Raw genomic sequence first — 14,903 nt, forward strand, 5'->3', positions numbered from 1 at the left:
TTATTTAAAAAAGTTTCATCTTAACATACTTAACTACATTTGCAAAGACCCCATTTCCAAATAATGTCACATGCTAAGGTTCTGGGTGGTGTGAATTTTGAGGGGACAGTTCAACCCAATACAACATATGACCAGTTTGTCCACTTATGGAGAGAAGACCTTCCAGATAAATCAGAAGGCAGTCATCAGCCTGATCAGCCCCTTTGCCCCAGAACAGTAGCCTGAGACATGATGAGTCTGGCGTGGAATCCACCAGTCAAGGCTGCCCTCTCTGTTCTGCCTGGAAAAGGAAGTGTGGTGGTGAAATCTGCTCAGTGGCCACCAGTAATAAGCAAGTTGACGCACTGAGCTCTCCACACAGGGCTAAGCCCCTGTGGCAGTTGGGGGGATTGAAGCCTAGGAAGGTTGTCATTAGCTCAAGGTCTCTCCCGGTAGGGACGGAAACCTGGGACTCGGACCCTAACACTGACAGACAGTGGTGCTGCTCTTTTCAGGCTGCCAAGGCTGCCCAAGCCCATGGTACACCAATTAGATGTCCCTCCTAAGTCAGAGTCAGAGTCAGGCCTGCCTCCTCTGAGACTGACCCAGATCTGCTGGATGCGGGCTGTCTGCAAACTCTCAAATGACTCATTTACAACAGTTCTTGGCTGACTCCCACAAATAGCTAACTACAGCTATCATGGATGGCTTTTACTAGTTTAGCTCAGAGAGGAGCTTATTTCAAAGTTCAGGTGGGAACTCTGAGGTCAGCCTTCCTGTGACGTCTCCCTCGCCACCTGAAAGTGCAAGCAAGAAACAGCCTCACTATCAGTCAGAGGAGCCTCCTGGGTCTTTGCGTCCCTCTTCCCCAGAGAGGTGCGATGCTGCCAAACTCCATTTTCTAAGCATCATACCCATCAGATGGGTTTTTTCAGGTAGAATCGCTTATTGCTTTGGTTAATTCCTAACATCATTTGCCCCTCACTCAGCTTAAATGCTCAGTTTATAAAGCCCAAGCCTCAATCCATGAAAACCTACCTTCTGGAAAACCTTAGCTTCATTGCGGGTGCTCTGGGAGACACACCAAACCATAGGTTTCGTCATTGCGCACGTTTATTTCGTTAGCATTAATTGTTTGGACAAGATCCATAAAGCTAAGATTTTAGGCACTGACCCTTAAGTGCCAGGTAGGATGTTAAAAAAATAAATGAACTTTGAAAATTATACCATTTACAAAAGCATCAGACAACCACATAACTCAATATAAAACTAACAAAACAGAGCATAAGACTGATGGACAGAAAACTGTAAAACATGATTGCAAAAATTTCAGGGAAAATAAGTACACGGAGGGATACACCAAGTTCAAGAATTGGAAGGCTCACTCTTGTGAAACTGTCATTTCTTCCCACCATGATCTGCAGATTTGATACAAAGCAGGTTTTAAGATCCCAAACAGGGTTTTTTTCACAGAAATTGAAAGCTGGGCTTCCATTTCCAGTGTGGTAGAGTAACCTCCTATTGAACTAACCTTCCCACAGCACTATGAACTCTGGACAAATTACGGAACACCAGTTTCTGGAGTCGCCAGAGTGAGCACGGGCAGGCAGATGCTGGAAAAGTGAGCCACCCGGTTCCGTTGCTTCACGCCTAAGGGCGGGCCACCGTCCATACCACACTGGGCAGGTAAAACCCCTGAGTCCTTCTGGCCTGGGGAGCTGGGAGACAGATTAGGCAATGACAACCTCTGGGGAGTATAGGGGCATCCCAGGAGGGAAAGAGTGAAAGAAGGGGAGGCCCAGATTCTGTTGATGAACTGGGCCTCAATCTCCAGGAAACACTGGAGCACACACATGGGGCAGACTCCAAGCAACTGGACTAAGAATAAAAGAACCAAGATGAGGTCCAACACGAGATCAGAGCTGCCGTCCATGGGACAGTCTTTGCAGCCTGAGCCGGGCCGAGTCTTAGCCTGACACCAACACAAACATGAAATAACAAAACTGACTCCAAAGATATGTATGTGTGAGTCTGAAGTCCACAGAAAATAACACTCGACCCGTCAAGGAGACAATCTAAAAATTGCTCAATATACAAAGAAAAGGAGAATGTTAGCCATTCTCAAACGAAAAAGGGTAATAGAGATTGATCCCTGGTGTGACCCAGGTGATGGAATTAACAAACAAGAATTTTACTTAGTCTTTATTTTTTTAAAGATTTTATTTATTTATTTATTTATTTATTTATTTATTTATTTATGCAAGAGAGAGCACACGAGACGGGGGCCAGAGGGAGAAGCAGACTCCCAGCTGAATGGGGAGCCCAGCTTGGGACCCAATCCCAGGACTCCAGGATCATGACCTGAGCCGAAAACAGACGCCCAACCAACTGAGCCACCCAGGCACTCCATCAAACAAGGATTTTAAAATAACTATCATAACTATAATCACTGAAGTCAAGGAAAATATGTTTTTAATGAGTGGCAAGATTTTTTAAAAACCACAACAGAGAACTAGAAACTATATTTAGAAAATGGAAATTCTAGAACTGAAAATTAAAATATCATCAATATAAAATTAACTGAATGGTCCTAACAGAAGAGTGAGTGACAGAGGAGTAACAAGTGAACTTGAAGATATATCAATAGAATTTATTCAATTTGAAAAAGAAAGAGTGGAAATAAATAAAAGAGTTCAAGGATCTGTGAAACAATTTCAAAAGGTCTACATATGTGTACTTGAAATCACAAAATGAGAGGTGAAAGAATGGGGCAGGAAAAAGTATTTGAAAAAAATAATTTCTAAAATTTTCTATATTTGGTAAAAGACGTGAATCTACATCCTTGAAGAAGTTCCACAATCCCCACCTACGATAAACTCAAAGAAAACCATGCATAGGCACATTGTCGTTAAACTGCTGGAAGCCAAATGCAAAGATAAAATTCTTACAAATAGCCTAGAAAGATGACACTTGTCATCCAGGGAACAATACATTGATTTTAATGACTTCTCATCAGAAACTATGGAGGCCAGAAGAGAGTGAAACAACATCTGTAAAGAACTGAAGGAAAGTCGGTCGACACATTTGTAGAATGTCAAACCTGTTTTCAAGAATGAGAGTAAATAAATGTATTTTACTATAAAAGAAAATTAACAGAATTCATACCAGCAGACCTGTATTACAGAAAATGCAAAATAGGAAATTCTTCAGGCTGAAGGAAAATGATACCAGGCAGAAACTCGATCATCAGCAAAGAATGAAGAATATCAGAAATGGCCCATACCGGAATAAATAAAAGAGTACTTTCCTCTGAATTCCTCCCAAATCTATATGTCTGTTAAAAGCAATGATTCTAACATTGAACTGTGGGGTTCTTACTGCGTGTAGATGTAATACACACAACTATAGCAGAAAATGGGCCTATGACGTTGAAAGTCTCTACATTTGGTATGCATCCGGGGCCATATTAACTCACAGAAGACTGTGGACTGTAATCCCTAAAATGATCACTAAAAACAAAAACAAAAACACACAAAGGAGTATATCTAGAAATCCAACAAATAAATAAAACAGAATGGTAAAAAAAAATATTCAAATAATCCAAAAGAAAACAAAAGAGGACATTTTAAGAGGAACAAACATAAAACAAATAGATTACAGATCCAAATCCCACTAAATCAATCATTGTATTAAGTGTTAAGCATTGAGCACCTCAATTAAAAAAGATATAAAAGCAAGACTCTGCCATATGCTATTTTCAAGGAGGCACTTTTTTAAAAAATATATCATGCCAGGGGCGCCTGTGTGGCTCAGTAGGCTGAGCGTCTGCCTTTGGCTTAGGTCATGATCCCGGGTCCTGGAATCGAGTCCCACATCGGGCTCCTTGCTCAGCGGGGAGTCTGCTTCTCCCTCTCCCTCTGCCAGCCTTTCTGCCTACTTGTGATCTCTCTCTGTCAAATAAATAAATAAAATCTTAAATATATATATACACATACATATCTATATAGATAGATAAATATGTATATACATATCATGCCAACAGTAAGCCTACCAAGGAGGAACTGTGTTAACACCACATGAAACAGACTTCCACAGAGTGCTGTCAGGGAGAAAGAGGGGGGCTGCACAGTGAAAAATGGGTAATTCATTGAAAAGACAAAAGTCATAAATCGGTATGTACCTTGTGACAGCTTCAGAGTACATGAAGCAAAAATTGACAGAATTAAACAGAGAAATAGATGATTCAACAATCACTGTTGGAGATTTTAACATTGATCTCTCAGCACTGCATAGAACAGATGAACCAAAAAACTCAGTAAAGACACAAATGACCTGAACACCATGAACTGTCTTGACCTAGTTTTTACCAAACACACCCAACACATCCTTTTTTTATTGTATACAGTATGTTCAGCAAGATAAAGCAAACGCTGGGCTATCAAACAAGTCTCAATACATTTAAAAGGACTGAAGTCATACAGAATATGTCCTCTGATTACAACAGAATTAAAACCAATAACAACAAGATAGCTATGGAAACCCCGAATATTTGGAAATATCTCACTAACCTCTGGGTCAAAAAAAAAAAAAAAATCACAAGGGAAATTTGAAAATATTTTGGACTGAATGTTACTGAAAATGCAACATATCAAAATGTGTGGGCTGCAAACCAAAGCAATGCATAGAGGGAGTTTTCGTTTATAACGCTCATATTAGAAATTGATGCGTTAATCCTAAAATTCATACAGAAATGCAAAAGTTCAAACGTAGCCAAGGTAATCTTGAAGTAGATCAAAGCTGGAGGATTTACGCTAGCGCCTATCCAACCACTGTAGTAATCAAGACAGTGGGATATTGGTACTATGGGTAAGTAGACCAACTGAATAGAATAGATAGTCCAGGAAAAAAACTCACGCATACCGTCAGCCTACTTAACGACAAAGTGGACAATGACATGGTGAGAAAAAGATGGTTTGTTTTTTTCAGTAATTGGCACTTGGTCAATTGGCTGCCCAGAAGGATGAAAAACAAATTTTGACCCAAACCTCACACCATACAGAAAAATCAAATCCAGCTAACTGAAGATCTAAATGTAAAAGGTAAAATAATAAGCTTTTGGAAGGAAACATGTTTATCATCTTGGAGTAAGTTGGTTTTTTTTTAAATATACGCAAAAAGCCCTAAACCCTATAGAGTAAAAAACTGATAAATTGGACCGCATTAAGAACTTCTCATCAAAAGACGCCTTTAGGAGAACGGAAGGTAGCCCACCGCATGGGAGAAGATACGAACAATACGGAAGACGAGAGAGGCGCGACACCCCTCGTAGATGCGGAGAAGGACTGGGGTGGGCGAGGTGCTCGGCCTCCTCTGTCACCAGGAAATGCAAATTAGGCCCACTACGGACGCCCCCCTCCCTCGAAAGACCAAACTCAAAAGGGCTGACACTACCTAGTTGGCGAGGAAGAGGGACATCTGCTGATGCAAAGCTGCTGGGCAATTTCTACAGAGCCGCATGCCGACCCAGCCCGGCCTGGCCCCGCAGGTCTCCCCGACACATGCCCTACAGGACGGGTCTGTGTGCACCAGGGGACAGCAGGGCTCATGGTCCCCCCAGGCTGGAAACAACCCAAACTTCAAACAACAACGGTAAAATGGATAAAGAAATGGCAGTCTATTCACACAACAGCATTAAATGGGTGTGTTTGTTGAGAGAATGTGTTGATGTGTGTAGTTTTTTTGTAAATGTCACACTTGAGTGAAAGTCAATGAGGGAATGCGTCAGAGTCATCTGTGCATACTCAGCTTTCTGAGCTGGGAAGCCTAAAACAAACCCCTCACCCTGTAAGAGAAGGACACCTGAGCCCAGAGATGGCAAGTGACTTGGCTAAGGACCCCAGGAAATGGGCGAGTGTGGACCCAAATCCAGGTGTCCTGAGTTCCCAGCCAGGGCTCCCCCCGGTGCAGCAAGCTGCTCTCATCAACATCCTTTTTTTTTTTTTTTCTTCCTCTGGTTTTGGTTAAAAACAAAACAAACCATAAAATGTACCATCTTAACCATTTTTAAGGGTACAGTTCAGTACTGTTAAGAATTATTTGCATTGTTGCGCAACAGATCTCCAGAACTTTTCCACCTTTTCAAACTGAAACTCTACTTAGACGGCTCCCCATTTCCCTCCCCCCAGTCCCTGGTAACTACCGCTCTGCTTTCTGTCCTCCTGATTTTGACTCCTCTACGGTCTCTCATAGAAGTGGAATCATCTAGTATTTGTCCTTTTTGTGACGGGCTTATCTCACTGAGCATAATGTCCTCAAGGTTCGTCCATGTTGTGGCAGGAGTCAGAATGTCCTTCCTTTTCAAGGCTGAATATACCCCAGTGTACGGATAGACCCCATTCTATTTATGCACTCATCCATCAGAGGATGTCTAGGGTACGTCCACCTCTTGGCTGCTGTGAACATGGGCAAATGTCTCCTTGAGACCCTGTTCTCAGTTATTTTGGGTATAAACCCAGAAGTGGTCTTGTCAGCATTCTTACATTATTTTCTACCTGTGGGTTTTACCACTTCAACTAAACTGTGAGGTCCTAGAAGTCAGGGATCTATAGTTAATTGCCAATGTCCTTGGTGTATAGACCAGGAAGACACCTGGGGCTGCAAACTGAGCCCTGCTTGAAAGTATCCGGTGCAGGTGGACCCTGGGTTGAAACCCCTGTCCCACACAGCCAGGCAACACTACCCGCACCCCTGGGGAACTAAAGCTAAAGACACCCTGACTCAGGGGCAGGCACCAAGCAAGGCAGGGTGGAAGGGGACTAAGTGAGCATCTCTCCTTGTAAGGACACCATTAAAGCAGGTTTCTGGGGCTCAGAGGTGCTGGTTAAACTCTACTTCTTATGTTGGATGCTGGGCACACGGGCCCTCACTTCCTTATTATTAGTTAAAAGACGTGCTGTGATATATACACTTGTATATGCATGAGACATTTAGCATTTAAAAAGTAAAACAAAAACACACACGCAGACTCACATGGGGCATGCACCTGCACAGGTGAGCACACTCAGGTGCACCCCACCTCTCTGGGAGTTCTGTCCACAGGATTTAGAGGGACCCAGTTGCCTGCATCCTAAAAAGCTCATTGCGATGAATCTCCTGTCCACTGAGGTTGAGACTTGCTGCTCTAACAGAAAGATGCCCACACTCACAATCTTTTCCCTCAGGATTCCTAAAATTGGGGAATGATTGGAACGAGCCATTTGCTCTTCTCTTGGGAAGCTAAATGAGTAGCATGTGTCCGAAGTATGACGTTGGAAGTCATGGGCAAGCCGGTGAATCTCTTCCTTACGGGAGGAAGTCTTGTCTTCTCACACATTAAAAACTTTCCCGAGGGGCGCCTGGGTGGCTCAGTTGGTTGGGCGACTGCCTTCGGCTCGGGTCATGGTCCTGGAGTCCCGGGATCGAGTCCCGCATCGGGCTCCCTGCTCAGCAGGGAGTCTGCTTCTCCCTCTGACCCTCCTGCCTCTCATGCTCTCTCTCACTCTCTCTCGGATAAATAAATAAAATCTTTAAAAAAAAAAAAAAAACTTTCCCGAAATTCACGCCAAGATGCACGTTGACATTCCCATTCTATCCAAGTGGGTTATACAACTCAGAAACAGCAAAATTAACATCCTGCCCTGGGAAACCCACATGCTGTTTTTAGAGCTCATACAGCAGGCAGACAGCCCAGCTCTGCAGTGGACAGAGGTTAAGTGTTCTCATTATGAACCCAATGCCCCACTGACCCTCTGGAGTGAAACTGATTTGTGTGAGAAAGAACAAAAGCACATGCTTGAGACATAAAACAGAGGACCCGGAGACCATGAGGGAATGCCCGCCTCAAGCTCTGAACTCAGGGATCGCCAGGACCAAGGTGACTTTCTCATCCAGAAACTATGCAGTGTGGCCTTTCCCCAGCTTCAGGCCTCAGTGCTGGCCACTGTCCGGGGCCCAGGCTCTCCAGGAGAACACTGGAGATGAAGAGGCCAAGAAAGGCAACAGGAGGCCCTCAGGCTCAGCTCCGATGGCGGTTTCCTTTCTCTTAATGCTTTTTCTGCCAATGTCCAATTTTTCTTCAACGAACGCATTTTTCTTTTATAATTAAAAAAAAAGAAGCATTGCATGGTTTTTCATCTTTTAACTTCCTCTTGAAGTAAAACGCACACATTGAAAAGTGCACAACTCAGTGAATTTTCTCAAACTGAACGCACCCACGTCACCCACACCAGATGGAAAAGCAGAACATGCCCTGCATCCCCAGGACCCCCTTGAGTCCCTCTGGGTCACTCCCCCAAGGGTGACCACGCCTGACTTCCAATACCGTGGTTCCTGTCGCCGAGCTTGGGACTTTATGTCAGTGGAACTACACAGAATTCTCCTTCTCTCCCGTTTTCCCCAGTGTTTTATTTTTGTGGGGGGTTAGCTTTTGTATTGCGATAAAATGTGCATAACGTAAAATTTACCACTGTAACCGTGTTAAAGTGTGCGCCCTAGGGGCATGGAGTATATCTGCACTGTTGTGCAGCCGTCCCCTCTGTCTAGTTCCAGAACATTCCGTCACCCCAAAAGAAGATACTGGAGCAGCCAGTCCTTACCCCTCTCTCTCTCCAGTCTCTGGCAACCATGAGGCCATTTTCTGTCTCTGGATTTTCCCATAATGGGCTCATACGATATGTGTCCTCCTGTGTCAGGCGTCTCTCACTCCACGTCATGTTTCCGAGGCTCAGCCATGTGGTAGCGAGCGCCCCTGCTTCACCCCTTGCTGAGACCGAGTGATAAGCGCGGGGTGGCCGGGCCAGAGTCGGGGAGCCCGTTCACCCGCGGACGGACGTCGGGATGTTTCCCTTCAGCAACAGTGCTGTCGGGCACATTCATGTGCCAGGTCTGGTGTGGACACAGGGTGTCCTCTCTCTTGGGCACACCCCTCAGAGAGGGACTTGGGGGTCGGATGGCGACGCTGGGTCCAGCTTACAGAGGCCCAGACTTGTCTTTGTGTCGGGACCCCTTCCCTGAACAGTGGGTGAGGCCCGGGTGCCTCGGCCAGCCTGCACCTGCTTCTAGCCCGCTGCTGCGGGTTCCGTGGGCCGAATGTGCGCCACCCGTGTATCCACTCTGCAGGCGCTGGGGCTGCTGTGAAGGAAGCCTCTCAGAACATTCCACGCTGGACCGTGGTGACAGAAACACAGGTTTCTCTTGGGAATACCGACAACTGTGCACATTCACACACAGGCGTGCACATCCCTCCCTGGCTCTCCCTGGCAGATACCGGCACCTCCTCCGCTCGCCCTCCCTCCCCCTAAGCTGGCCAGCCTGCACCTGGGGGCCTGAGGCAGGGACCACCAGGGGCTTCCCAGGCCGATATGGGGGGGAGAGAGAAATGGGTCCAGGGACAGACTTCCGGGCAGAGGTTCCACACGCAGGCATCTCCTTCCACAACATGGGGAGGGGATTGCAGTCCTTGATTCCTTGGCACATGCCTCCTGGACGCCACTGTGGGCCAGGCCTGTGCTAGGCTCTGGGGACATGTGCCGGCAGGGAAGGGTGACAGGAAATGAGGAAGGCCATGAGTCAGGGAGCCAGTGCCAAAGTGGCACAAGGACAGTCAGCAGGGTGAAACATGTGCTGCCTAGGAAAGGGAGCCAGGAGGGCATCCTGGAGGCAGTGTCCGGGGAACAGGCCTAGTTAGACTAGGCAAGGTGAGTGCCCAGCAGGGGGCTCTGCTCCTGCAAAGGCAGGCGGCTGGGCACTGGGTATCACCTGTGCTAGGCCGGTCTCCTCGTTGTCCCACTGGCTAGTGGTGCAGACACAGTGTCATGGCAGGTAGTCGTCACCCAGAATGGCTTTGGTCCTTCCTCTGGCCCCTGCTGCCACCCAGCCTCAGGCCGGCCCTGAGGTTCGGGTTTCTCAGCTTGTGTCCTTCTCGGGACATGCAAGGACCAGGGCCTGGGGAAGGAGGGCCGGCCCGACCGGATCCACAGAGCGGGAGGGACCCTCGAAAAGAGAAGAGGAGCCTTCGTGGGACGGCTGTGCAAGTGTCATCAGCGGCACGGCCCAGGGCAAGGTGCCTCAGGGCACACAGCCCCTCGGTGTGCGGCGCTGGGGGTCCCCCAGGCCGACTGGGAGACCAGCAGGCCCTCAACCCTCTGTCCTCCTGTTGGGAGAGTGAGAACATCCCATCCACAAGGACACTGCTAGGCGTGCGCCTGACCGCAGCTGGTGGCCTGGTCTAGGTTCCCGCCTGTGCCACCCCAGTGGTCAGCCCACAAGTCCCGCCCCGCCACCCCCCGAGGTGAAGCCCAAGCAAAACACCAGCCAGCCTGTGGGTGTGCAGTTTCCATCCTGGCTCCGCGCCCAGCCCCAGCCCCTAGCAAGGGTCTCACTTGTGGAAGGCGTTCCGTGGATGTCCGTGGCATAAGTGCATCAGTGACTGGGGGATTCCTCGATCAAGCAGTCAACGAACGGTTCGATGACTTGGTGGTCTGAGGGTCCAGTGCTGTTGGCTGTGACAGCCACCTGTCGTGTCTGGACAGCACAGCCTGCCCGCCCCTGGGTGCCCCGTCAGCACTGCCCTCCCTCAGACACACCGAGTGCTCTCCTGCACGGGGGGGGGGGGGGGGGGGGGGGGGGCGCGGGATGAGGGCGGGAGACCATCCTCCCAATTCTCCCTGAAAGGACATAGAATTTGTAGCAAAGTGGAGCTTGAGGACACCCCTGCTGCTTCTTCCCGCCCCCACAGGACCCCCGTCTCTGGCCTGCCTATGGCAACTTCCTAATGTTGACTTATTGAGCTTGCACACAAATGTGGGGGGGGGGGGCTGCCCCTGTCCAGGGCCCTCCAGCCCCCACTTCCTCCACTAGCCACCCGGCGGTGTGTGTCCCTGTGCTCCAAGGCCTGGGGGGTCCCATCCCCCAGCTCTCCTGGGTGGCAGTGAAATTTCCACATGCTTGGCTTCCCTGCATCCCTGCACACCTCTCTCAGCAGCACATCCCTCCCTGGGTGCCCTGCCCGCTCTTTGCACATCCTCCGGCAGCTTCCTGAGAAAGGTGCTCAGGACCCTCCTCACCTGCACACAGCCTTAGGCAGCGCTCTTACGAGATTCGCCGCATAGAGCTTCTGGGACAAAGAGCAGCTTCCCCAGGACGTGGAAGGCCATGCTGCTGTGGCCTGCGTCCTCGTGTGGCGGCCACCAGACCCAGAGCTCCTCAGATCCCTGACTCCTCACCCAGGATCCCGGCTGCTCTCTGGAATCTTAAAGAGTCAGTTTTCTATCCCCTGGTTCTGGAAATTTCATAACTCTGTGCCTGGGGTGGGTTTTCACTCCCTCAGCCTGGAGCCTCACATCCTCCTGTTTTAGAACATTTTCTGGCAGATGGTTTGCTTGATGGTGCTCTCCGTTCCATGTTTTCCTAACTCGCTAACTGCAGGTTAGACTGTGCCTAAGCCGGTGGTCTAATTTTATGTTTCCTCTTGTATTTCGTTTCTTTCTAATTTATGGGATATTTATCTCTTTTTTTTAAGATTTATTCATTCATTTGAGAGAGAGGGAGAGCAGGAGCAGAGGGAGCAGAGGAGAGGGAGAGAGAATCTCAAGCAGACTCCCTGCCGAGTGTGGAGCCCAACGTGGGGTTCCATCCCACAACCCCAAGATCACAACCTGAGCCAAAACCAAGAGTCAGACACTTAACCGACTGCACTACCCAGGTGCCCCACGGCACATTTATCTTTGACTACATTTTCACTCTTGCTATTTTTTTAATTAAAAAAAAAAGAGAGAGAGCGCGCGCTCTTTCTTAGTCTCTGCCTGTCCCTTTTTTATAGCTTCTTGTTCTTAGGTGAAAGGTGTGGTATTTTCACTTATTATCTCTGTGAGAGATTTTTTTTCTCTTTTGCATTATCTTTTGCTCTTCTTGTTTGTTTCCTCTGGGCTCCTTTATTTTGGCAGGTATGGAATCTACCTTTCGTGTTAGATACCCTTACCTCGAGGGGTTGGTGATCCTGGAGGTACCTTCATGAGAGGCACACAGTGCTGATGTGAGCAGCGTGCTTGGATGGGTGAGGGCAGCCCACTAAGGGGAAAGCCGAAGGGTCCAGGCACTTGGCCAGAGGTCTTAGGAGGCTAGGCCAGTCCTACAGAATCCTCAGGTCTCCCGTGTGGCAGACGAGCCTGGCCGCCAGCAATCTGGGAATTAGCAGAGTCCAAGCCAAGGTCGCCTCTCAAGATGTGCCTGTGCCTCCATCTCCCTGTTCCTCCCTGGCTGGTACACATGGCTGTGCCTGGGACCCCGAGCCCAGAGCCTCCTGGCCCTGACCCCCAAGAGCAAACCTGGGGCCTCCAGTCTTCTTCCAGCCCGAGCGGCGGGGGTCTGGGGTCTAGCTGCTCCTTGTAACTGTTCTTCCTGCCCTCAACCCCACTCCATGCCCTACCCTCTGAGCCGCCTGGCCTCCTGGATTTGAAGCAGGCTCCCCACTGAGCAGGGAGCCCAGTGTGGGACTTGATCCCAGGACCCTAGGATCATGACCTGAGCCGAAGACAGATGCTTGGCCAAATGAGCCACCTAGGCGCCCCTGGAAGGAGATCTTACAATTGCATGAGTTGCTGACAAATAAAATCAGATTTCTCATAAAAGCCAGATTTCTTTTTTTTTTAAGATTTTATTTATTTATTTGAGAGAGAGAATGAGATAGAGAGGGCAGGGGAGGGGGGAGGGTCAGAGGGAGAAGCAGACTCCCTGCCGAGCAAGGAGCCCGATGCAGGACTCGATCCCGGGACTCCAGGATCATGACCTGAGCCGAAGGCAGTCGCTTAACCAACTGAGCCACCCAGGCGCCCCTCATAAAAGCCAGATTTCTAGCTCTCCTTAAAAACGGGGGGGTCTGACAGCTCCAGACCCAGCATGGCCTAGGGCATTTAAAGCCAAGTGTTCTTGACAAGTCACTTAATTTTCCCGAGTTTCTATATGTTTATCTGTAAAATAAAAACTTACTTTTAATTTTTGAAGAACAGTCCAGGGCAACACCTGCCCTCCCACCCAGGAAACATGCTGTCCACACCCTGCCCACGCGGACACAGCTCTCCACACCAGGGAGTGTGCAAGCCCCGGGCCTGGAGAGTTAGGACAGCGGTGGGCAGGACTGGGGCCCTCGCCTGTCCTCTCCACCCACTGGGGAGGTGACCCTGAGGAGGGTCCCCGGCAGAAGTTTGCCCAGCACACCTGGACGAGGTGTTTGCACCTGCTGTAGGTGCTGGGGACCCAGGCTTCCCTCACAGGGCTGGCATTCTTGGGGGCTAAGCCAAGGGCATGCAGGTTAGAGATGCGGTGGGGGGTGGGTAGATTAGGGAGGGGTGCAGGGTATGTGGGGGGCTGCTCTGCCATTTTCACAGGGTGGCTGGTGGTTGCCGACGGCCTATCTGATTGGATGACATCGGAACAGAGAAGAAGGGAGGGCTGGGCTGTAAGAGGCCCAGAGAACAGCATCCAGGCAGTAGGAACAGCAAGTGAAAGTCCTCCCTGGCATCCTGAGTCCCCCGATCCCAGAGAGGAGCAGACAGCAGGGGGAGTCACGGCTAAGTCCGCAGGAGCAGGTAGGGCCGCTGGTACTTCCAGTGGCCGGGGTCTGGAAGGGGGGGAGACACGTGTGGAATTCAGGGCCCCCCTGGCACCATGGTGCCCCCTGCGTGACTATTACGTGCGTGGACAGCGCCGCTATCCCAGCCTGAGGAGGCAGGTAAGCGGGGGCTCAGGCCCTCGGGAATGAGGATGGGGTCACACCCCAGGTAGGCCCCCAAGACCTGCAGAGGTGACAGCAGAGGTGGGGTGTGGCTGGACAGGCAGGCTGCAGAGCAGAAGAAGGAAGGGATGAGCCCCAGCTGAGCCCCGGGAGCAGCTGCAATGACGGGGCTGGTGTGCCTGCCCCCCCGTTGGAGATCACCCCCCAGGAAGAGCGGCTGGGGCACCCCTGGAGGAGCCCCCACGTGCAGGGGAGACAACCTGCAGCACGAGGAGAGGACTGTGGCCACAGAGCCCAACTGTGAGGGAGGGAGGCTGAGCTGACCACCTGTGGCTGAGGCTCTGACTCAGACTTTGCTGAGAGCAGCTGAGATGGTGGGAGACAGGGGCACCAGGGCCTGGCCCTTTCTGTCCCGTGGGGGGCTCCCCCAATGGACACTCTTTCCTCGGCTGCTCCCATTGGGTGGGCAGAGACTCGGCCAGGTCGGCATAGTAGCCGACAGCCCCAGCCCAGCCTGACTTCTCCCACCTTCTGCCACAGGAGCTACCCCCAATAATCCGCACCATCCCTGTCTCAGCCCCTGCTTCCTGGAGAAACCAGCTGGGACCCTTTGGCTTGGACTTTGTGTGACGACAGGCAGGGCCACTGGGAGGGCTCGTTTATTCACTCAGCAAATATTTGGGGTGCACGCATAACAGCACAGCGGGGACCGTGGCTTCCCGAGCCCAGGTCTGCACTCTGGCTCTGCTGGGATGGTGGGCAACCTCCTCGACTGCCCTTGTCCTCGTCTCCGGTCTGTAAGACTGGCCTAGAGTGTCGCTGCGACCATCAGATGGCCTAGCGCAGCAGACCCAGCGCACACTCGACAATGATGAATCTCCGCTGTCACGGTTCTCTTTCAAGGGCCCATTTCAAGTTATTGGCCGTACGGGCCTTAGTTTTGTACTCAGACACTAGAATGTGTGGTCTGCGAGTATCAGGGCAGGGGTGGTAACAACAGGCTTGAAGACTCGGAGCAGAAGATCGGGGTTTCTGGGCTGCGTACTGTGTCCCCTGCACTGCATGCCGGCCGGGATGGGAGGCTTCTCCCAGCAGGGGGTCGCCAGTCCTCTCCCAACGCCTACTGTCAGAGAAACCTCTATCTGCTCTGCCCATC

This window comes from Eumetopias jubatus, unplaced genomic scaffold (genome assembly GCF_037043125.1).
Source record: "Eumetopias jubatus isolate StellerSeaLion01/CBP00866 unplaced genomic scaffold, mEumJub1_p1.0 scaffold_9, whole genome shotgun sequence".
Lineage (NCBI taxonomy): Eukaryota > Metazoa > Chordata > Mammalia > Carnivora > Otariidae > Eumetopias > Eumetopias jubatus.